Source organism: Onthophagus taurus, chromosome 3 (assembly GCF_036711975.1).
Source record: "Onthophagus taurus isolate NC chromosome 3, IU_Otau_3.0, whole genome shotgun sequence".
NCBI classification, from domain to species: Eukaryota; Metazoa; Arthropoda; class Insecta; order Coleoptera; family Scarabaeidae; genus Onthophagus; species Onthophagus taurus.
In genome coordinates this window covers 23,985,670-24,012,370 of record NC_091968.1, presented here as the reverse complement: position 1 = coordinate 24,012,370, position 26,701 = coordinate 23,985,670, and the positions used below count along the sequence as shown (strand labels likewise).

The 26,701-nt window shown below is 31.6% G+C and overlaps 1 long non-coding RNA gene across 1 annotated transcript; it reads left to right on the top strand.

Annotated features, from left to right (window-relative positions):
• The first annotated feature begins 734 nt into the window (after positions 1 to 734).
• On the top strand, positions 735 to 3,146 carry LOC111418744 (uncharacterized). Its single transcript, XR_011640130.1, has 2 exons — positions 735 to 2,772; positions 2,832 to 3,146. It is a non-coding gene; the product is annotated as an uncharacterized lncRNA (long non-coding RNA).
• Positions 3,147 to 26,701: the final 23,555 nt, after the last annotated feature.

Genomic DNA, 26,701 nt, shown 5'->3' with positions numbered 1-26,701 from the left:
TTTATGGGTGTTGAAGGATGTGAAGGTATCGTATTAATTCTTTTTTTTTGTCACAATAAATTAATTTATCTTTTCTTTCCAGCTACGCTTCGAAGTAAAATCCAAGGGAAACAACATCTATTCGGTGAGTCGTTTTCAATTTTATTAATTGACCAAAACATATCGGGAAAATTCGCGATTTGAACGGTGTAATTTTTCCGTCTGAACGCTACTCACTGGATTTGTGCTTAAAAACGGTACTATTCAATACATTTTTGCATTTTGTGCTTGAAAAATTATAAAGCTTTAATTATCAACATTGTCAAAACATAAAATAATTTGAAATTGAGTGTAAACCACTCCAAATAATACTAGTATAACGTCTGTGAAATTCTAATGCCTTGTAACCCACAAAAAATCCAAAATTGTGTTATTATATTTTTATGACATCTACAGAATTATACATAGTACTAGTAACACCTAGTAATCCACAAATACGCATTTACTTAGATAAAAGGGATTTCTTTCGTCACGTATCCCAAATGCACCTCAACAAGAAAACAATAATACCTCGTACACCACAATGAAAATTTGAATACCTCTTAAGTAACATTTGGTATAAGTCAAACTGTGGTATACAAGGTATTTATTTAAACAATAATCGATTTGTAATACTGTAAATAGTATTTTTTTAAAAGTACATTGTTTTTTATGTTTCTTTTTAATTGAATCAATAAAAAATGAATAAATATTGTTTACAGAAACAATTTTGGTAATTTGATTTAAAAATAATTAAAAAGTAGGCATTGTTAAAATAAAGTAATGTTGTAGTAGGCTGTGTCCGCTATAACTAATGTTATTGTTTTATTAAAATAATTGATATTGGTGTGGATTTCTGTGTCAAAAGTGTGTTTAAACTAGTACTTGATATCTATAAATTTACTGAGTGATGGAAATAGTTACGATAAGTATATTAAATTATTATGTATAATAACGAAGTCTATTATATTTAACAAAAAATATTTGCACTTATTTATTTTGCATTACTATCCTAACATTGTTTACGTTTTAATTAATTTGAATGTAATTACGAATTTGAAGCTAGAGGAGCTGAAGGATATAAGCCATCTGTAACCTGTTGAAAATATAATTGAGGAATTAAGAGTTGTTCAAATGTTGGAGCTAGATGCACGAAAAGACGAAGAATGTGTTAACAATGATTTTAATGACGATGACTACGAACCTAAAAAGGAAAATGGTACATCAGATAGCGACGAAGAGCAAGGAAATAATGCTGAAAACGATGAAAAAACAAAACAGGATGAGACATTAACAGAAAATGATATCAATCATGGCAATATAACGGAAGGAAGGAAAAGAAGTATTACTGCTCAACCTGATAAATGGGCAAAAAATTCTGCAAAAAGGAGTCGATTGGAAGGAAAAGCGTACATGGGGTACAGCAGAACTAAAGAAGGTAAAGTAAAACAGAATGTCCCAAAAGAAGCAAGAAAAATGGGTTCTTCTTGCAAATTAAAAGAGTGCCTTAGAGTAAAATCCAGGAATTAATGACGTTCAGCGCAATGCCATATTTACTAAATTCTGAAGTGAAATGAATTGGGATCAACGAAAAGTGTTTGTAATCAATCACATAGAAAAAACTGTCACAAAAAGAACGTATACTAAAAGCTTTGAGAGTAGGCGAAAATATTCCTTAAAATATTTTCTCACAATAAATATGAACAAAGTGCAAGTTTGTAAACAAATGTTTCTTCAAACACTTGCTGTAGGTGAATATTCCGTTCATGATTGGGTCCAAAAGGGATGTTACGGTATGACTTCTAGCTTCGATTTGACCTACAAATCAAACAAACGAACCACTCGACAGGACAAGGTGGAAGATAAGAGGTTACTAAAAGAATTTTTTGATTGTTTACAAAAGTTGCCTTCACATTATGGACGTTCAAATTCAAGTAAATTGTATTTAGAAACGGTAATCCGGAGCCTAAATCAATTATTTAAGTTATACGAAATTAAGTGCAAAGAAGAAAACAAAGTAACCCTGTCGAGAACAATTTTTATCAAAATGTTTTATTCTATGAACTTGTCAGATAAATGTGATTTGTGCACAAAACATGAAGTTGGTCAATTATCAGACAAAGAATGGAATACGCACAGACGTAAAAAAGAAAGGGCTCGTGAAGAAAAAAAGAGAGATAAGGAAGAAGCAAAAATGAACAAAAAAGGTCGGGTTTTAACAATGGATTTACAAGCTGTAAAAGTGTGTCCGTATGTCCAAGCCAGCACAATATTTTTAAGTTAAAACTGTGTTGCCACAATTTTACAGTTTATAATGTAGCAAAGTGCAAAGTGTTTTTGGTTTAGTGAAACTGAAGCAGATATGACTGCATCGACTTTTGCTTCTTGCATTATGGAATACCTAACAACAGACTGTCAGAATGAATCTGGACCAATTATAATTTACAGTGATGGATGTACTTACCAAAATAGAAATAATATTATAGCAAATGCATTATTAAGCTATTCTGTAAATAATAACATAGAAATTTTCTCGAAGTTGGACACACACAAATGGAATGCGACTCAGTTCACAGCTGCATCGAAAGGAAATTAAAAGGACGAGACATTCATTTACCTAGTGATTATCTACGAATAACAAAGGAAGCAAGAATGAAGCCCTTTCCATATGAAGTTAAATGTATGCAATATTTTAATTTTAAAGATTACTCAATCAAGAAATATCAAAGATATGCATCTATTAGACCTGGAAAGGTAAAAATTAGTAATACTATGAAACATTCTTTATAACTGCCTGTCATTTTCCCTTTAAGGTCACAAATGATCCTGTGGTCACCGATATTAGAGCTCTCCAATATTTGCTGAATGGAAACATTTATTACAAATTGGATTTTGATGATGAATGGCGAGAACTTCCACAACGACAAAAACCTGTTTCTCAAATGGTAGAATGGCCACAAATGTATAAAGAGAAACGAAAAATAAAATTTCAAAAATGGCAACATTTGCAGCTGTTAAAGTCAGTAATACCTACTGACTGTCATAGTTTTTATGACAGCTTAAAACATGATTCAGAGTAAAATTTTTTAGAGAATTTATTGATTCGTAATAAAGTAGTTTTTCCTAAATAGTGTTTTATTTCTGTAAAAATAATATAAAATATCCTAACCCACAAATTTGGCAAAAATCTAAAGCTAATCACTCGTAAGCCACTGCAAATTTTAATATACAATATTTACTAAAAAATTAAAAATCATATGTTTGTATCTAAGCCCTTGTGTAACTTTTATGTCTACTGAAAAAAAATGCTTTTAGGGTTACAAGGTATTAGAACTTCATAGACGATAATCTAATTCAAACTTTTTAATGGGGCAGTCTCTTTTTTTTGTATCAAATAAAATGATTTCATTGGGAATTTTTTGCTACCAAATTATGTAGTATTTCAATTTAATCTTTTGCATATGCTTTCATGATATATTTACTTATTTAAAAAGAATTGTTTATAGAAAATAATCTTTACATGTCCCTCAACCAAGTACAAGTAGGTGCGTGGATTGTCTAAGTTGCTGGTTGATACAATATCTATCCCTGAAATAATCTGAAACTCAAAAATCAAATGATGTTCGTTTCTTGTGATTATCGTTTGAACTAGAACTAAGCAAAAAAAAAATTATTGGCAAAATGGCGCCTAGTCAAATTAAGATAATCGATTTTGTTCTTCAAATCGATAAGTTTATCTAAAAAAAAAATCATGTGTATATCGTATCAGTTTCTCTGTAGGTCATACGATAGAAAGATGCTATTTGAAAGTGCAATTCAAATTTCAAGTCAATCGAATGAGTAGTTTTTTAGGAATCGTGTTAACCAGATGTAAAAAGGATGTTTCGGAAAAATGCACTTACAGTTTCATGTGATACAATGTTATGCGTGTATACGCCTTGTTAATTTAATGTTTATATCTTCTACATTCAGCCAGACGCAAGCTTTTCATTTGAGAAATATAACATTAAAATCGGTCAAACCATTCTTTAGTTAAAGCGAATTTAATCAAAATTAATTTTTTCGCATTTGGGGCTAGACTTCCAGTCGGTAGGTACTTGAAGTCATTTAAATAACCGTTTACATCGGTCATTTCCACCTTCGCATTGATTGTAGATCATACTTTCGATCGAGATGTTGATGACTAGGGCAACCAAAAATATGCAAACGTATATTTTTTTTCATACCCTCCAGAATAAAATGGACTAGATAGAAATTTGTTTCAAATCAATCTATGAATTTTGAGCCGTATTTGTTAGAGCATATTTTTGCTTATTTTATTTATACGAGCATACATTGCATATTTTCAAATTATATAACATTTTTGGAAATAAATGAATATTTTTAATGCATATTTTCAAAATTTTATTTTGCAATTTGATATAAAGTTACCATAAAGTTATTCAATTCTTTAAAGAATATTAAATTATCGACATTCGAAAAGTTCAGGAAAGTTATCCCAATATGTGCGTGAATATCCTGTATTCAAAACTGATGGTAAGGTACTTTTTTGCAAAGTGTGCAACAAATCTGTGTCAGCCGAAAAAATATTCTCGGTAAAACAGCATCTAGCAAGTTTAAAACACATAGAATTAGAGAAAAAAAATAATGAGAAGAAAACTACTCAGCCTTTTTTTGCTGAATGTTCCACATCCAAATCAAAAGATATTCAATTTGCAGAAGATCTATGTAGCGCACTAATTTCAGCTGATATACCTCTATATAAAATGCGTAACAAAAAATTAGTATCGTTCCTAGAGTCATACACAGAGTACAAAGTACCATCTGAAACTACTCTTCGCACAAAGTATGTTAAGGAACTTTACCAAAATACCATAGAACACATACGAAAATGTATCAACGGTCGCTTCTTGTGGCTCTCAATTGACGAAACCACAGATGCAACAGGAAGATATGTGGCAAATGTCATCATTGGTATTTTGGATAATGATGAGTCGATTGCGAAACAAAAATTTTTGTTAAATACAGCAGTGCTTGATAAAGCGAATCATAGCACTATTGCAAGACATTTCGATGATTCTGTTAAGATTTTGGGTGAGACTTTCAACAGAGATATGATTTTACTCTTTGTATCAGATGCTGCTCCCTACATGGTAAAAGCAGCAAAGGCGATACAAACGTTTTATCCAAAAGTGACACACTTGACTTGTGCTGCACACGGACTTCATAGAGTTTGTGAGCAAATTCGAGGTACATACACTAACATCGACCGGCTTATCGCCAATGTGAAAAAAGTATTTTTAAAAGCGCCATCAAGAGTAGCAATTTTTAAGGAAATAGCGCCTAGTATTGTTCTTCCTCCACAACCGGTAACTACTCACTGGGGAACATGGATTGAAGCGGCAAAGTACTATGCAACTAATTTCGAAATAATTAGGAATGTGTTTGATACATTAGACGAAGAGGACGCTGCGTCAATCAAAATTTCAAAGGCCTTACTAAATGACAATACAATAAAATCAGATTTGATTTTCATTGCATCAAATTATGGCTTCCTTTGTGCGTCAATAAAAACATTGGAAACAACTGGGCTTTCGCTTTCTGCACAGGTTGATATAGTGACAAAAGCTCAGGACTTAATTAATTGAATAAACAGTGAAACTGCTAAGTCAGTAAAGAAAAAAATGGGTATGTGTATTTCAAAAAATCATGGTTTTTCTATTTTGAAAGAAATTTCTACATGTTTAAGTACAGGATCTACAGAAATAAAAACAATAAATACACTGATAGTGAAATACTAGCATTTAAGTTTGCACCTATAACTTCAGTGGAAGTGGAACGAAGTTTTTCAATGTACAAGAATGTTTTACGTGCAAACAGACAAAGCTTCCTTTTTGATAATTTAGGTGAGATGTTTGTCATTTATTGTAATCAAAATTTAAGTTGAATCTGTATTTGTTTTATTATCTATTTCTTTCTATTTGTCTTTTGTATATTGTTCAATATTTTCTAATTGTCTTTTAGTTTAAACATGTCAAACTAATAAATGTCTCGAGATATAAATAGAAATCATTTCTACTTTATTTTGTTTAACGTCGCCTACAGATTTAAAAGACAACTACATTTTAAATTTGATAGGAATATTTGGAAAAGACTCTTTTTTATAGAGCATACTTTCATGTTTAAACAGCATATTTTGATTTTTATACAGCATTTTTTAAGCGCTTAAACTATCATTTTTTGAGCATATTTTTGGTTGCCCTATTGATGACTAAAATTGGTCAATTAACAGAGGAGATAATTGACCTATTTGATTAATTAATTTTTTGTGTTTTATTCAAAATCCTTAAATATTTCGAATCGGGCATTTCGACATAGTTATTCAGCTAGACGCAAGCTTTCGTTTGAGATATAAGACATTAAAATCCGTTAAACCGTTCTTTAGTTATAGTGAATTTAATCAAAATTAATTTTTTCTTATTGAGGGTTAGACTTCTAGTCGGTAAATTCGCGGGGTCATTTCAATAGCAAATAATTAGTAAATTTTGAAATCGGACATTTCCACCTTCGCGTTCATTATAGATCATACTTTCGATCGAGATGTTGATGACTAAAATTGGTCAATTAGTTAAGGAGATAATTGATGTCTTTGATTAAATCGTTTTTTGTGTTTTAATCAAAATCCTTAAATATTTCGAATCGGGCATTTAGCCAGGCATAAACTTTCGATTGAGATGTAAAACATTAAAATCCGGCAAACTGTTCTCTAATTATAGTCGATTTAGTTTAAATTAATTTTTTTATATTGAGGGCTAGACTTTTGGGCGTTCACACGTGCATAAACAACGAGCCACACGGAACACGGTGTCATTCCGAGGGCTGTACAGGTGTCCCAATTTCGATGTCCGCATAGGCTATCTCCGAAACTAAAAGAGAAGGAAAAAAAGTAGATTACATGTCATGATCTCGTTTTTCGAGGAAATGCTAATGCCGAAAACTCCGAACAGCTATCGTCTTTTGTTTTCGCCCTATCGGCAACAACTGAAAATTTTGCGAAAACGACAATAGCGAATATCTCACTTATTATCAAAGATGGAGTATTATAAATAAAACATTATATGGCCAACTTTTTACGAAGAATGCAGTGGCGTAGGGTGAATTTTTTTCCCATCTTTTATTTTCGAGATTTTAGACGTAACTTTATTTTTTTAAATAGAAACCATAGTTGGCTATGACTTAAAATAATTTGTTATTTTCTTCTGATAACAAATATATATAGTTTGTGGGGTATATTTCTTATAGTTATTGAATAATTAACAAAAATTCATTTTGTTCCATCTAAATCTAATGTATGTATTTAAAAGTTAATGTTGCTATGGTGATAACTATACATACTATGATGGAATATAATGTATCAATTTTGTTTGTTCTTTCTAAAACTATTGTATGTATTTAAAAGTTAATGTTGTTATGGTGATAACCTCATGGTATGAGGGAAAGCATTGTTTCCAATTATTGGCAAAGTTTGTAGCAAGGACAGTAGAATCTAACAGGACTGCTACATCGCAGTCTACGTCACACTATTTGCCACGCCTGCGCCTGGTAGATAACTGTCTATGTTTTTAGAGGTTATATGATAGACATTAATACGTCTAAAAACATAAAACTTCAAAACTAATATGAATACGTCTAGGATATAACCTCTAAAAACACACAGCAAACGCATAGACCATAACAACAGCTGGGCGTGGAAAATGGTGTGACGTAGTTTGCGGGTAGGCTGTCACAACAATGGATGTAGCAGTCCTGTTAAATTCTATTGTCCTTGGGTTTGTAGTAGTCTTTGATTATATATAATATGGATTGAGCTAACTGAATATATCTACTAACAAAAATGTTGCTCAAGGTGAATAGACGCAGATGGAAACCGATAATGTGAAAGTGTAACAAAGATAGATATATTATATGTCAGTACGCTTCTATATCTATCTCACTTCTATCAGTACACCCATTATATGGCAGTACGCTTCTATGTCTATCTCGGTTCGATCACCTTGCGCAAGCTGTCTCTCTCGTTGGCTCAATCCATATTATATATAATCAAAGGTAGTAGTATTTAAAAATTCACTAACAACTCTGGCATTATGTGCTGGTGCTCCGTCATATTGAAAATATATCATTTGAGACATATTTAGTGACAAATTGTCGACCAAAGGCTCAATGTGCTGCCTTAATATATTGAGGTATTTCCCTGAGTTTAAGTTTTTATGGTAGATACTATATGTCAAAATTCTATTATCTAAAAGGGCACACCATACATTGAACCCCAATCTTCTTTGAACACTCAGAGACTTCATCGGTCCAGATAACATTTTGAACAAACAGCAGATTATTTAATTTTTTTAAATATCATCTACAAAATTCTAATCATCGATTGACATCTCCGGCACGTAAATAATGAGTTAGTCCCGCTTTGCATGGTTTATACTTATTTTTCTTTCATATTCGGGAGCAGCGGCTTTTGGGTCAAACGTCTTGTTGCAATTTCTCTTGCAGGTCATTTTGGTATGTTTTTGTATGTGGTTTGGGGAAGGACCAAATATCTATTAAATTTTCTGCTAACCGGCTGAAGGTTCTTACGTGCGGTTGTCTTCTTTCCGGATATCTTGTGAAATACAATTCTGCGGCTAACGTCGCATTCTTATCTGATAACATATAACATTCCATCATGTTACATTTTTCATAACTTTCGAAATTCATTGTAAAGTTTTATTCAGTTTTGTCATACTTTGACACTTAACATGCTGGTGCATCGTACCAGCACATAATGCCAGAGTTGTTATCGAATTTTTAAATACAAACTTTGACAATTATTTGCCGATATATGATATATTGCTAAATAAATATATTGCTAATAAATATATTGCTATTTTGCCAATAGGGCAAAAACAAAAGACGATAGCTGTTCGGAGTTTTCGGCATTAGCATTTTCTCGAAAAACCAGATCATGACATGTAAGCTACTTTTTTTCTATCTCTTTTAGTTTCGGAGATAGCCTATGCGGACATCGAAATTGGGACACCCTGTACAAGGTTAACGAGAAAGAATTGAAATCGGGCATTTTGTGATTTCGATAGAAGAAACTATGACGTATAGATTTTGATCACCGGGTACATCGTTTACGAGTTATCACTACATAAAAAAAGGTCATTTTTGTGTTATTTTCGTGTACCTTCGCATTATTTTGGCGTTTTAGCGGAATTCGAAAGAGATTTCGAATCGGGCATTTCCACTTTCGTATTGGTCAAAGATTAAGCTTTCGAATGAGACATTGTTTATCGAAATCGGTTGACTGATTCTCTTGTTATAATTAAAATACTATACATGTAAAATCCTATCTAATTGGGGGCTAACTTCGCATAGGTTAAAAATCCAACTAATGAACGTTGTAACAAATTAGATAAAAATTCTAACACACTATAATTATACAAACACAAAATTAATAAAGATGTAATCAATATCTTTGAATTAACACCTAAAGAGAAATCATTGACACAAAATCAATTAGCTACTTAATGGGCGAAAGCTCAACTCAAGTTTAACGGACAGAGCATGGACGTAATAACTTATAAATAGACATCGAAGATAATGATATAAGCACATACCTAAACAGAAAAAATATCATTCATTGGTATTGTAAAAGAATTATTTCAAGAGCTACAGACAAACCTACACGAAAAATTAACCTAAAAATAAAAAAATTTATATTACGTGAAGTTAGTTACATTTCAATTTATTCAAATGTCATTTTGACATTTGTGCATTTCATTTAAAACATTTTTTATATTTAATAACATGAACAAATATAAAATAATTATTTGTGTTTAAATATAGTAGAAACCACGAGAGCTGGCAGTGACTTGACGTTTAAAAATGGTATGAATTAAGATATGGTCGTACGACTTAGATTATTTCACCACATACATTTAAATGTATGTTAGGTTAGTAATGGAGGTTATATGTCAAACATCGTCAAATTTAGGAGAGTTAAGCAGCGAAAAATCGTTAATATTAATTTATAATAAAATTTATGTAATTATTTATTTATTTATCAAATACTTTAGAAGGTTATTTACAGGTCGCAAGGGATTAACCCTTTGTGTCCAGACGATACTTTAAAGTACCGGTAATTTTAAACACTCATTTTAAACTGTAGTTATCTATTCGGCGCATTTAGAGCTGTCTGTACTTTCTACTATACAAGTGTATACAAGAAATAATCTGTATAAAAAACGTCGCAATCCGCACTGTAGGATTTTTAGGTACACTTTAAACTTATTCATCCAGATGTGAGGTTAGAAGTTTAGTGAAAAGTGGTGCTGTTGAATTTTGTTGTTCAAGAAGGTATTTCTTTGATAAATGGTTATTAGGTGTGATTATTACAGATCATTTTAAAAAGAAATGTTTTCTTTTTGAGCTTAAATTTAAAATAAGTCTCATTCCTTAATTTCAATAAACATGGTTTCTAAGAATTTTTAAATTAGCATCTTTTTTGACTCTTATAAATGTAAGTGTTGTTTCAACATTTTTTTTCTTAATATTTTTCCAATCCAACCCAACAATTATTATACATCATTTTAAAGAGAAAGCTTTGAGCTTTAATTTAAAATAAGTTTCATTCCTTAATTTCAATATATACGGCTTACAGGAATTTTTAAATTAGCATATTTTTAACATTTTTAGGTTATTCGAAAATGTAAGTTTTGTTTCAAAATTTTTTTTCTCTATATTTTTCCAATCCAACCCAACAATTATTATACATCATTTTAAAGAGAAAGCTTTGAGCTTTAATTTAAAATAAGTTTCATTCCTTAATTTCAATATATACGGCTTACAGGAATTTTTAAATTAGCATATTTTTAACATTTTTAGGTTATTCGAAAATGTAAGTTTTGTTTCAAAATTTTTTTTCTCTATATTTTTCCAATCCAACCCAACAATTATTATACATCGTTTTAAAGAGAAAACTTTGAGCTTCAATTTAAAATAAGTTTCATTCCTTAACTTCAATAAATACGGCTTCCAGGAATTTTTAAAATAGTATCTTTTTTGACACTCTTAGGTTATACGAAAATGTAAGTTTTATTTCAACTTTTTTTTTCTCTATATTTTTCCAATCCAACCCAACAATTATTATACATCATTTTAAAGAGAATGCTTTGAGCTTTAATTTAAAATAAGTTTCATTCCTTAATTTCAATAAATACGGCTTACAGGAATTTTTAAATTAGCCTCTTTTTAACATTTTTAGGTTATTCGAGAATGTAAGTTTTGTTTCAAAATTTTTTTTCTCTATATTTTTCCAATCCAACCCAACAATTATTATACATCGTTTTAAAGAGAAAACTTTGAGCTTCAATTTAAAATAAGTTTCATTCCTTAACTTCAATAAATACGGCTTCCAGGAATTTTTAAAATAGTATCTTTTTTGACACTCTTAGGTTATACGAAAATGTAAGTTTTATTTCAACTTTTTTTTTCTCTATATTTTTCCAATCCAACCCAACAATTATTATACATCATTTTAAAGAGAATGCTTTGAGCTTTAATTTAAAATAAGTTTCATTCCTTAATTTCAATAAATACGGCTTACAGGAATTTTTAAATTAGCCTCTTTTTAACATTTTTAGGTTATTCGAGAATGTAAGTTTTGTTTCAAAATTTTTTTTCTCTATATTTTTCCAATCCAACCCAACAATTATTATACATCATTTTAAAGAGAAAGCTTTGAGCTTTAATTTAAAATAAGTTTCATTCCTTAATTTCAATAAATACGGCTTACAGGAATTTTTAAATTAGCCTCTTTTTAACATTTTTAGGTTATTCGAGAATGTAAGTTTTGTTTCAAAATTTTTTTTCTCTATATTTTTCCAATCCAACCCAACAATTATTATACATCATTTTAAAGAGAAAGCTTTGAGCTTTAATTTAAAATAAGTTTCATTCCTTAATTTCAATAAATACGGCTTACAGGAATTTTTAAATTAGCCTCTTTTTAACATTTTTAGGTTATTCGAGAATGTAAGTTTTGTTTCAAAATTTTTTTTCTCTATATTTTTCCAATCCAACCCAACAATTATTATACATCATTTTAAAGAGAAAGCTTTGAACGTTAATTTAAAATAAGTTTAATTCCTTAATTTCAATAAATACGGCTTCCAGGAATTTTTAAATTAGCATCTTCTTTGCCACTCTTAGGTTATACGAAAATGTAAGTTTTGTTTCAACATGTTTTTTGTCAATATTTTTCCAATCCAACCCAACAATTATTATACATCATTTTAAAAAGAAAACTTTGAGCTTCAATTTAAAATAAGTTTTATTTCTTAATTTCAATAAACACGGTTTCCAGGAATTTTTGAATTAGCATCTTTTTTGACACTTAGACTATGCGAAAATAGGGGGATTGCATATTTTGCTAAAATTTTATTCCAAAGGCCTTTACTGAGTGTATTTTGATAGCGTTTTAATTCTGTCTGATTCTGTCACAAAGTTTCAAAATGTTTGACTTCTTGGGACACAAAGGGTTAAGTAAGTTTTATTTAAACAGTGGTTCACAATTTATTCATTAATTATTATTTCATTTTCGGCTTGTGAAAACACTAACAGATTCATGACAACGCTCACAAGACATGTCGATTTCAGGTTATAATTATAGAGTTACATCCCTTAGAAGAACAGACGTACTTTTTCGACGTGGCTATTTGAATTGTACAGCAGACATATTAAACTAATGCTATCTCTTTCTAACACACATTACTCTCTAGCGGTTTGTGAATTTTAATTTACTACGTATGGCATTTGTAAGAGCGGAAAACGATGATTTACTGCTAGCTCTCGTGGCGTCTACTATAAAAGCAAATCCTTTAAAAAAAGTGTTGGCTAAAATTAACCTATAAAATTAAATATTACATGAAGTTAGTTGCATGTCAATTTATAGAAATGTCATTTTGACGTTTCGAAATAATGACGTATTTAAATAATTTTTGGATTAATTTCCGGTACTTGAAAAAGATGTATTGGGGAGAAATTAGGATCATGTTACGTGATGGGAGCGGCGGCAATAACAACGTAGACTGCGATGCAAACGAACGCATAATTGGCTTAGTTGGGGCGATGATGTGCGATACAAAGATAACTTGAACGGCGCCCGTTGTTCGACAGGGGATTTGGGGCCCTTTCCCTCCGGCATCCGACCAGATATATTAGCCAGAAATTAGATGTGACGTTTCCGCCAAGATCCGGCGGCCCCCAGATATCTCTCGCTTCGCCGTCGGGTAATTCGAGATGTAAATGCACTTGATGGGTGAAGAATTTCAACATAAAAACGTCGTCCTTATTTTATTTTATTTTACTTTAAAAGAAAGATTAATGCACGGGACATAACAATAAACTCGATACAATTTAACGCCACATTACTGCGACCAAGTAAACATGAAAACGCTTTGTGAAAATCATTCTTTTGTGTTATTATTATGGGGATGCACCCCGCGATCTACCCAATAATGAGCACCATCTGTCCGCGTTAAAAAGACAGTTTGTTTGCCGACATTGTACAGTAACCGGGGATGAGCCCCCGCAGTCACTCTTTTTTCTCTAGGGGCCTATGTCATTTATTATAACCACGTTTATCCATACGTTGTATGTGTTGATAAAAAAATATCAATATAACGGACAAAATTTTTATTTAATTGGTATTCTGCGTTATTATTCTTGTAGGTGATTTGATATTACTTGGAGAACATCGATACTGATTGCAGGAGACTAAATACTGATGGTACATCAATTCCCTTACTTGCAGATGACTAGATATTACTTGCAGAAAGTTAAATACTACTATCAGAAGACTAGATATTAATGACAGAAACGAGATAATGATGGCAGAAGATAAATACTACTTGTTGGTGATTTGATACTACTTGGAGAAGATGCATACTGATTGTAGAAGACTATACACTGCTTGCAGAAGAATAAATTCTGATGGCCGATTATTCCTCTTACTTGAATATGATTAAGAATGATAAGACTTATCTATATACAAAATTGCTTAGTTTAGCCGCTAGAGGGCTTTAAAAGTTGTTCAAATTAAGAACAGCTGACACATATGGCTTAACAAACAATATAATAAAGTCAGTAATAGAACAGTGTGCGGTCAATCTTAATATTATGTTCAATAAATGTGTCAGCGATGGAATTTTTCCTTCAGAGTTCAAGACAGCGAGAGTCCTGCCATTATATAAGAAAGGTGATAAAAAGAACTATAACAATTATAGACCTCTATCAATTTTGCCCGTTATCTCCAAGATATTTGAAAGATTAATAGCAAGAAGATTGGTGGAATACTTTAAGACCAATAAATATTTTGCGACCAGTCAGCACGGGTACCAATCAGGCAAATCGGTAATGACGCCTGTTTCTGAAGTAATTGCCTTTATAACGAAAGCACACGATGAGCAAAATGTGGTTCAGATCGACCTGCTGGACCTCAGCAAGGCATTCGATACCATCAGCTCAGTTTTATGGTATTAGAGGTCTACAACTAAATTTAATAAGATGTTATTTGATGGACAGACAACAATATGTTGATTATAATGGTAATAGATCGTCTAGTGTAAAAATCAAACATGGTGTTCCTCAGGGGTCTGTTCTTGGACCTCGCAACATTTTTGAAGAGACATGTTTATATGCTGATGATACATCCATCGTATTAAAGGACACTACAAAGGATAACTTGATGGCTAAATCACAAGAAGCAATATTGTCCACTCAAGAATGGTTCAATAATAATCTGCTCAAACTAAACAGTAAAAAAACAGAACATATAGTGTTTGAGACCATTCGACGTGGGAGGGAATCTACAACTGTAAAATTTCTGGGTATGCATCTAGACGTGGGAAGTGCATTTGAAGACTAGGCTGACTTCTGCTATCTTTACAATACGAAGACTAAAACAAGTAGCCACTCACCAGGCAGCCGGGTGTCATACTTTGCATCTTTTCACCCGGTGGCGTCCTATGATGTTCTTTTCTGGGGGAGGGCATCTGATTTCCTAAGGATCTTCTGACTACAGAAGAAGGCATTACGGGTGCTGTGTGGGTTGCGAACAGACGAAAGTTGTAAGAACTACATTAAATATGAGAAAATACTTATCTTACCAAGCATATATATACTTACGGCATTGTTGCATGTTCATGATAACAGAGACAGTCTTCCCTCCAACCCATAGCTATCTGACAAGATCACGGCACCAATACCACAGAATTGCATCAACGCAAAAGTATGTGGATTACTGGGGTCCAAAACTCTACAACGAACTACCACCGCAGCTGACAGCGCTGTCTAGGCAACGGTTTAAGAGGAAAATAAAAAAAAGAGGAATATCTCACTTAATGCGTAATGTGTAGTGTGTAATTGCCATGAAATGTATATTTGTATTATTGATATTTCATTTTATTTCTTATGTATTCAATGACGTTTTGTAGTAATGGTTTATTACGACAATAAAATATATTATGATTATGATTAAAAATTTGCAGAAACTTAGATACTAACGGCAACATACTAAATATTGATGGCAGAATACGAGATATTGATAGCAAAAGCCTGGATGCTACTTGTAGGTGATTAGATACTACTTGGAGACGATAAATACTGATTACAGAAAACGAGATAGTAATAATAGAATATTCCCCTTGCTTGCAAAAGATTAAATGTTAGCTCAGACACTACTTGTAGGTGATTAGTAGGATTATTAGTATCCTCTGTAGCGCATCACGTACTCTTATTATTTTTATATAGAAACATCATGTTATATCACCATGGGTTGTTATATCAATATAATGTATTTTCTTATGGCGATTTTGTTATAGTTATAAAATAATAAATGAACGAATAGACACACATAAAACAGTCTATAAAATACTCCATTTTAATTTTTAATATTTTATTATACGATTAATTAATATAGAGTTAGAAATAAATATGCTCTATAATTGGTGACCCCGACTATTTAAAAAAAAAGAAAATATATAATAATAACTGTATAATAAATCTATAATAAACACCAATCGAAGAAGAATTAGAAGAAGACGAAATATACACATGGAATAAAAACGACAAGAAAAAATTTACCAGAAATACGGAATAAAGAAATCTACGACAAGAAGAAATCTGACTGATTTTTGGGTGAGTGACAGTTAATTGTTTCTATTCCTCATAAGTCAGACATTATATTCTTCAAATTTTCAATCATTGATTCTTCGATATTAAACAAGGTTTCATTCAAAATGCCAGATAACAATGTTGGTGATACACAAAATTTTTCTGCAGTGCGACTTCCACCTTTTTGGGTATCAAAACCTGAAATCTGGTTTACTCAGGTGGAAGCAAAATTTTCAATTTGTAATGTGCAGAATGACAAAGCTAAATACAATCTGGTGATTTCTAATTTACCGTTAGAAATCATTTCATCAGTTATTGATGTGATTAATAACCCACCAGACACAAACTTATATCCTTTTCTTAAAAAAAAAACTTTAATTGATACACTGTCACAAAGTGAGGAGAAACGTCTGGATGATCTCCTGTCGGGTTCAGAGATGGGAAATCAAAAACCATCTGAATTCTTTCGAGGTATGATGGTTACTGCAGGTGGTTCTCAAGTTGTAAATCAAGACTTACTATTAAGACTTACGTTTCTCTTAGAACATGTCAATTACACAAATGGGGAATATTTTACCTTGAAAGGTTTCTCACAGGTGGAGGTACGGGATTCCTTTGACGCCCTTAAGCCTGGAAAATCTGTTGATGCGTTTGGTTTAAACGTGGTCATGATAAAAAAGGTCCCAGTACTTACTACTCTGTTCAATCAGTGTTTAAACACAGGATGTTTTCCTGATAAATTTAAGTTGGCAAGTGTTTTGCCGCTATTCAAAAAAGGTGATCCTTCGAACTTTAGACCAATTAGTATACTGCTGGTGTTGTCGAAAATTTTTGAAATGTTATTGAAAAATCAATTATTTTGAAACTAATAATATTTTTAACAAACAATTTGGCTTTAGAAAAGTACTCTCTACGGTACTGGCTATACAAAATTTTGTCGAGGGTTTAATGTAATGTATTTAGTAATTTATTCTTTCTTATACCGGGTGTCCAATTAGTGCGATATCGGACGATATCTCCTTACAGGGTGTCGCTAGAAAATGTTTATATATAAAGTTGTTTGATGCTCGAAGGTGCATAACCTAAAAATATTTTTGTTTATACAGGGTGTTGCAAAAACGAAGTACAAGGTACAACTTCGTAAATTTAAATGGGACACCCCATATTTTATTACATTTTTGAATTACCCTTAAAATTCGACATACTTTTTGTTAAGCATTATCTATATCAAAATTTTACCGTTTTTGAAATATTCAACATTTTGTGAAAAAATCTCCGTCTGCACGTGTCTATAAAAGAAAGCATACCCAATTTATTTAAGACTCTACAATGCAAATCTTTTGTAGATTATTAATGCATAGTTACAGCAACTTCATGAACCTATCAAAATCTGGTAACCTTCTACAGGATGTTCGTAATATTGTACTCAATACCAGAAACTTGAAATGGAATGCCTCATATTTTTTTATCTTAAATTATTCGCCAAGTAATAAGGTTTCTTTTTTATAAAGCATGTCCTATACCTATTGTCCTATAAATAACTTGATAACTATTGCAAATACAGTAAGTTGTACCTTATACTTTGTTTTTGCAACACCCTGTATAAACAAAAATATTTTTAGGTTAGGCACCTTCGAGCACCAAACAACTTTATATACAGGGTGTCACACAAAAAACGCCCCAAGCTGTAACTCTGTCATTTATATTCCGATTTTCATGACCGAGGCATCAAATGAAATGGTTTGATGAATACTATGGTTCATGCTACAAATACATTTTTTTCAAAGCCATCTTCAATTTTAAGCGATTATTAACTTTTGTTTTTCAAATTGCTCCATATATTTGTCTTCGAGATTGTTTTCCTGAATCCACTGATGTGCAATACATCCACTTTGAATGTAATTTTAGCAGAAAAAAGACACCTGTATATACAGGTTGTCGCACAAGAACGCCGTAAGCTGTAACTCTGTCATTTACCTTCCGATTTTTATGAACGAGGCAACAAATGAAATGGTTTGATGAATGCCAACGCCATCTTCGATTTCAAGCGATTATCAACTTTTGATTTTCAAATTGCTCGGTATGTTTTTCTTCACGTTATGGGATAGAAATTGTTTTCTGAGCCCATTGATGTACAATACATTAACATTAATTGTAATTTTAGCAGAGAAAAACAATTAAAACATTTTCCGAACATTGTCTTAGTCACTTCTGTAATACTGCAGTGTGCCATGGAAAAAAATAATAGGCAAAACTGATAACAGTCATTAAATGCTATTTCAATGCCCAAGCAGTTGTAAATGATACTTATAAGTTGGTTTTTCATTTATCCCATGGCACACTACAGTATAACACAAGTGACTTTAAAAGAATGTTCAGAAACTATTTTAATGTTTTTCTATGCTACAATTACAATTAATGTTTATGTATTGTACATTAATGGATTCAGAAAAAAAAACTCTATCCAATAGCGTGAAGAAAAACATACCGAGCAATTTGAAAATCAAATGTTGATAATCGCTAGAAATTGAAGATGGCGTGGGAAAAAGTTTATTTGTAGCATGAATCATAGTATTCATCAAACCATTTCATTTGATAGCTAGGTCATGAAAATTGGAAGGTAAATGACAGAGATACAGCTAGCGGCGTTCTTGTGTGGCAACCTGTATATACAGGTGTCTTTTCTCTACTAAAATTATATTCAAAATGGATGTATTGTACATCAGTGGATTCAGAAAAACAATCTCTATCCAATGACATAAAGAAAAATATATAAAGCAATTTGAAAAGCAAAAGTTAATAATCGCTTAAAATTGAAGACGGCCTTGGAAAAAATTTATTTGTAGCATGAATCATAGTATTCATGAAATCATTTCATTTGATAACCCGCTCATGAAAATCGGAATGTAAATGACAGAGTTACAGCTTGGGACGTTTTTGTGTGACACCCTGTATAAACATTTTCTTCTAGCGACAATTGGACACCTGTATATGTTTTTATATTGTATATATATATTTCGACTGTGACGAATATATGCCCTCTGGGTTATTAACATAATAAATTATTATTATTATTTACAAAATAACTTTTTATATTTAAAAATTCTTTTCTCTTTATCATTCAGTACCAAGTTTATAAGTTTAAAGTTCTAATACGCGTATTACCAAACTTAATTATGAGTTATTATGAAGACGACGAGGACGACGACGACGAAGGGGGTTTTTAGGGGGGTGAAAGCGAATACTAAGGGGTTGGTTAAAATGGGAGGTAGAATTTGGATACCGTTTATTTTCAGAGAGGGGGGCGGCGTTCCATGGAGACAAATCTGAAGATTACACGCGGGCTTTGCATTAATTTTGATTGTGTAATGCGTTTCGAAATAAATTATTTATGTTGGCGCCGCCGCTGGTGGCGGCGCGGTCCGGGGATTTTCACGAGGCAAGGTTCGCATTACCGTTTATACCACTTGGGGAAGTTTATATGAATTTATATGCGTTTCGTGACACCGCAGAGTAACAAATACCAACCTAGTTATCTCCACTGACTTTTGGGGGGTTAAAAATGTTTTAATTTTTTTTTTATTTAGCTTATTTAGCAGATTTTGTTTAAACTACAATTTTGGTTTAACATTTACGAACGAAATTTGCGAATATTTTTTTTTTATGGGGGGTAACGTTTAACTGTCAAAATTTTTCGTAAACTCGATGAAAAACGAGCGAAGCGCTACGTATTTGATATGCAAAACGGGACCCCAAAACGGGCGTTTCGATATGCATATTCATGAAGTTGTAATTAATCATAGAATGGGTGCGGGATAAACGCGGCCGAGGCCCCATCACGGTAGGACCACCCACCCCATCCTCCTCCCGGGCGTATGGACCCCCTACGGTGTTGGGTCATTATGCAAGTGTTGTCACCGCGCAGAACGCGCAGTGGGCGCCAGTTCATAAATGGCCACGTGCCCCTTTTAAATCACAACACCATTTCTTTGTTTAAATCAATTTTCTAATTTCATTAAAAAATTATAATTCATTTTAAATTTTTTAATTTCACTCTACATTTTTTCATTATACGACTATTATTATATTATTAAGATTTTATTGGTTTTATAGTTTTTTTTATAAACAAATTAATTTTTACGCCATCTCTTTAATAATAGTTGAACTACTTAGCTTAGCAACTAACCCAACCTTTTCTGTACAGAAAGAAATCTTTATTTAATTAATTTATTATAGTGTCCTTAATTATTTAAAAGCGCAAAATTGGTTTAAACTCGTCTAAATTAGTTCAAAACTGTCTAAATTGATTAAAATGTGGCTAAAATGATCTAAAATTTGCTAAACTTGAACACAATTGTCTAAATTGTTGCTGAAATTAAATAAAAATTGTTTAAACTTGTTGAAAACTGTCTAAAGCGATCAAAATCTAACTCAAATTATCTAAATTTAGACAATTTTGTACTAAATTGTCTAAATTCTTTGTCTAAACTAATAAGTCTAAATAGTTCAGAACGATCAAAATGTTACTAAAGTTAAATAAAATTTGTCAAAAATTGTTTAAATTTGTCTAAATTTATTGAAAACTGGTCTAAACGATCTAAATTTAACTAAGATTATCTAAATTTGGCCAAACTTGTACTAAATTGTCTGAATTGTTTATGTCTAAAATGGTCTAAATTTTACAAAATAGTTCAGATTGATCAAAATGTTACTGAAATTAAATAAACTGTATCTAAAATTGTCCAAATTTGTTGAAAACTGTATAAAATGATCAAAATCTAATTAAAATCATCTAAATTTGGCCAAATTTGTACTAAATTGTTTGTCTAAAAATGTCAACATTTTACAAAATAGTTCAGAATGATCAAAATGTTACTGAAATTAAATAAAATGTATCTAAAATTGTTTAAGTTTGTCTAAATTTGTTAAAAACTGTCTACAACGATCAAAATCTAACTAAAATGATCTAAATTTGGCCAAACTTGTACTAAATTGTCTAAATTGTTTATGTCTAAAATTATTTAAATTTTGCAAAATGGTTCAGAATGATCAAAATGTTACTGAAATTAAATAAAATGTATCTAAAATTGCTAGAACTTGTCTAAATTTGTTGAAAACTGTCTAAAACGTTCAAAATGTAACTAAAATTATCTAAATTTGGCCAAACTTATACTAAATTGTTTATCTCAACAATTATCTAAATTTTACAAAATAGTTCAGAATGATCAAAATGTTACTGAAATTAAATAAAATGTATCAAAAATTGTTTAAACTTGTCTAAATTGGTTGAAAACTGTCTAAAACGATCAAAATCTAACTAAAATTATCTAAATTTGGCCAAACATGTACTAAATTGTTTATCACTGAGGATGGCTAGTCCCGAAACTAGTTTGACTTCAAATTTAACAAAAACAGCAAGTTTAGAAGTTTTTTCTTTTTATTTTTAAATTGTTTATGTCTAAAATTGTCTAAATTTTACAAAATAGTTCAAAATGATCAAAATGTTACTGAAATTAAATAAAATGTATCTAAAATAGTTTAAATTTGTCTAAAACGATCAAAATGTAACTAAAATTAAGCGACAAATAAACAATGTTGAGAAAAACGGAATTTTCGTTTTCATCTCTCTAAAAATATAAGACTTTTCAGAATAGACAGGCTCAAACTATTGAAAATTGTTTGGTGCCTATCTATGTTTATCACAGAACACTAATGACAGCCATCACAAGCACAGAATCCGCTTGGTCAGTCGTTTTACGATTATACAGGGTGTTAGTTTTACATCTGTTAGTCGAGGCATAAATTTAATCACAAATAATATTTCGCGTAAAAAAAATTATCCAGAGTTTGATTTTGTAGTTTTAGACTGGTTTCTATTTTATATAAAATTTAAGTCTAACTAGTTTCGGCCCTTGGCCACCTTCAGGGACTCTACAAATAGACTAACATCCCTTTGTTTAAAAGTATTTAATCATTTAATTCTAAAAATCAAATGTGTTTCTTTTTGCGTTGCTATGTTACCAAGGTAATTTTTGTTTCGTTGTCAGTAAAAAATTCTCATTCGCAACCGAGTGGTTGAATTCTTATTCATTCTAAATTCATGTAAACCCTGGTTAATAAACTCGTTATTGTGATTAGTGAAACGTTCTTTCGTTCTTTTAAGTCAGTGAAAAACTAATTAACACCCTTATCCTACCCATTTTACAAACAAGTTTCTTAATATTTATTTCCTTTTGTTAAAAAAGATCACATATCAAAGTCGAAATCACATTATTAGTTACTACAAAATTAATGTGGCTTAAAAATCGATGATTTTTTTTAATTAATGTGAAATGACCCAAAAAACACGTTAAAAATGAAAAGAAAGTGTTGAAAAGTGACTAACACCAAATTAACTTCAGTTATAAAACTTCTATTATATGATAACTAACTTCAGGTTTAAAATGTCAACCTTAATTTTGACGTATTTGTAATCTTCATTAAAAATCCTTTAAAATGAGTACAAACACGACATATTTATCTTCAATATTAATGAAGATATGGTCAACTTCCGGTTAAGAATGTCAACGTCAATTTTGACATATTTGTAATCGTCGTGAATAATCCTTTAAAATGAGTACAAACATGATACGTTTAATTCCAATATTACTCGAGATATAAGCAACTTCCGCTTTGAAATATCAATGTCATTTTGACATATTCTTAATTTTTATAAAATGTTTTAATATTTGTCACAAAAACAAAAATATAATAAAAAAAAATAATAATTAAGGTTGGTATTAATATTTAAAAATTAAATTGCTATGTTCATTGTTGCTAACTTCGGGTTTAATGCTTTTTATTCTAACTTTTTTGTTTTTTCAGATAAGTGCGTCATGTTTGGACTCATTTTAAAGGTTTTTTAATGATGATGACAAATATGTCAAAATTGACGTTGACGTTTCAAACCGGAAGTGATTGTATCTCCATTAATATCAAAGTTAAATATGTCGAGTTTGGACTCATTTTAAAGGATTTTTTATGAAATTGACAAATATGTCAAAATTAAAACTTGAAAGTTCGAACTTTTTGGTTTTTTTGAGATAAATGCGTCATGTTTGGACTCGCTTTAACCCTTTATTGCATGATGAGTCATATATGATACATACCCAAAAAACTACTTTTATAAGTCTTAGAATTGAATAAATCACAAACCGGATGCTGTATCATATTTGGGACCGGTGACAAGCATACACAGCAAAAATCCCCTACTATCTATCAAAAAATCGCATCGTTGCAAAGTGTCCAACCTGTTGCATGTTTGAGTTGTGCTATTGTAAGAGGTTATGTATTTTCACGACCAATTTTTTTAAAGTAAATTGCAATTGTAGTGTCTGTAATAAATATAGGTGTATAGTGCATTCATTTCTCTTTCATCTGAAGGTAAGTTTATATCATTACGTTCATTTTCCTAGAAGCTCTATCGAATAATTACTATGAGTCATATATGGGACACTATGCATTTAAGTTTTTGGTGGTTTTAGATGGATGTAAAGCTATTTTATGGAAATAACAGATATGTTCGAGACATACCAGTTGATAATGATAGTGACGATTCCGATCTTTCGGAAGAAGAAGACGATGAGCGCGTTCTAGTTCCCGAAAGTGACGATGACGATGAACCTCAAGATATTGATCTAGGTGAGGATATAATAATACCTGAAACAGATACAGACTTTGACAGTAGCGAGGAAAACATTCCTCTAAATAAACTGGCAGAAAAACTAAATCCAGGCATCTGGAGGACAGGAAACCTTACAAAAAATCCGGATGAGATAAAGTTTTCAGGGGCTCAAAATATGCCATAGGAAGTTATTGATTTAGAAACGCCGTATCAGTTTTTTAAGTTTCTATTTACAAAAGAAATGATATCTAAAATTACTGCCCAAACAAATTTATATTCCGCTCAAAAACGTATAGATCGACCGGCAAATATTTCAGAAAATGAAATGGAACAGTTTATTGGTATCTGTTTGTATATGTCAGTTATTCATTTGCCCCAAGTAAAACATTACTGCTGTACATATTTAGGCCATCCTGCGGTCTCTTCTGTAATGACCTGTAACAGATGGGAAGAAATCAAACGTTTCATTCATTTTAACAACAATGAAAATTTTATACCTCGGGGTTCAGAAGGGCATGATAAGTTGTTCAAGATAAACCCACTGCTGAAAAATATACAACACAGATTGAGTTTGATTCCAATGGAAGAAAATGTTGCAGTAGACGAGCAAATTATTCCTACTAAAAGCAGATCAACCATCAAACCTCACAAATGGGGTTACAAGGTACTTATCCTAAGTGGAATCTCCGGTTACCCTACAGGTGCTCCTGATCTTAGAACAAGCAGTAATGTTGTGGTAAAGCTTGCCGAAACAATACCAAAGCATGTAAACCATAAAATTTTCTTCGATAATTGGTTTACTAGCATTCCCTTGATGATATATCTAACCAAAAATGCTATACTTCCTCTTGGTACAGTACGCTTGAATAGAGTACCAGGTTGTCAGATGTTATCAAAAAAAGAATTTAAGAAACGCGGAAGAGGAGCTTTTCAAGAAAAAACTGCTATCAAGGATAATATCAAAATAAGTATTGTTTCTTGGTTTGACAACAAAGTTGTGTCAACTCTAGCGACTTACGTAGGCTCACAACCAACAGGAACTAAGAAACGATTTTTCAGGAGTGAAAAATGCCACAAGATAATAGACTGTCCACAAAGTATATTGAAATATAATGAATTTATGGGAGGTGTGGACATGTTAGATTCTATGCTTGGCCTCTATCACATTAAAATAAGGTCCAAGAAGTGGTACCTACGAATATTTTTCCACATGATAGATTTGTGTGCTGTAAATAGTTGGCTATTATGGAGAAGGCAACATGATATTTATATGCCTCTTGCAGATTTCAAAATAGCCATCGCTGATGCTCTTTGCAAATCAGGGAAGCCAGGGCTTTTAAAAAAAAGAGGAAGGCCCAAAACCAATCTTGAAGACGCCTTTGCACGGAAAAAGAGACGAGGAGCAGCTACTGATATTCCTCAAATGGAAGTTCGGAGGGACGGACTGGACCATCTACCTGAATGGAGAGTAAATGAGAGAAATCGTTGTAAATTTCCTGATTGCAAGTCCCAATCTTATATATATTGTACCAAATGTCAAGTAGCGCTATGTTTAAATAAAGAAAGAAATTGTTTTGTTCGCTTCCATACAGAGTGACAATATTTTATATCATGGTCGCAAGTTATATTTAATGCATGCTGTGTCATATTTGCTACGTACCAGTTTTTTTGTAATATGTTTGTTTAAAATTTGAATACATTTTTTTAAATATTTTTCCATCAATTTGTGTATGTTTTTATACTTTCTCAATTTTTTTCTACTAAAAATAAAAAATCATGCAGTAAAGGGTTAAAGGTTTTTTTATAAAGAATACATCATGAAAGAACACCATGAAGTTGTCCATTTGTCTGTTATATGTTAACTAACTTCAGTTAGTTTGTAGAGTCGTTTCTGAATTTTTTCTAAGATAAGTTACACCTTTACCTACCAGACAGCATGAATGTCGCTTAGTCAAGTGATGTATAACGCGATCCAGTTATTTAGAATATTATTATATTAGAATACAACCCAACCCAACCCGAACTGTTTTTTCGCCTTCAAAAGCATTTCAGCTTCCACCAACTCCTTCCTAAAAATGCTATACTTAAGGACACAAAGGGCATGTTTATGTGTTTCTATTCTCCGAGACTATTGCATTGTCTGCTAGGATGATCGTATTCCTAACATTTTGGACATCTCCCTATCCCCACTCTCCTCTTCAGTCTGCACCTTAAATAGCCGATTTTTATTACTTCTCTTTCCAGCAGCTCAGCTGCCTCCCTTATCCAGTAATCATTATTATTCCTGCTTCTCAGTAAGTGCCTTCTTCTTGTAGATTTTTCCTTATATAACTCTTGTAAGGCTTCGTTTAATGCTTCTTCGACTTTATCTGTGATAATAATTACTTTCTCGACCTTCGTGATTTTAATATATTCAACAGCGTCGTTTCTTTGTACTGTATTTCAGTGCTTCTTTAATATCTTAAAGTGATTTTTTATAAGATATGTTTTTATCTTTATTTCCGATAACAAGAATGTAAATCCTTCTCTCCCTAAGCGATTTAACTTCCTTAGTGTTATAGTTCTTGGGCACATGAATATTAATCCTTGTTCCGGAATCTTTAAAAATGTTTTCGAACATTTTTCTCATTTTATCCGCACTCACTACTAAATCACGTGCGCGGCGACATTTAGTTTTAAAACTAATAGCGAACACAAAACACAACCCAACCCAAACCAAAGGTTGCTAAGCCATATATGCTAGAATAATGTGATATGCAAGGACACTTTTTCACAACACAACATTCTTCAATAACTTGC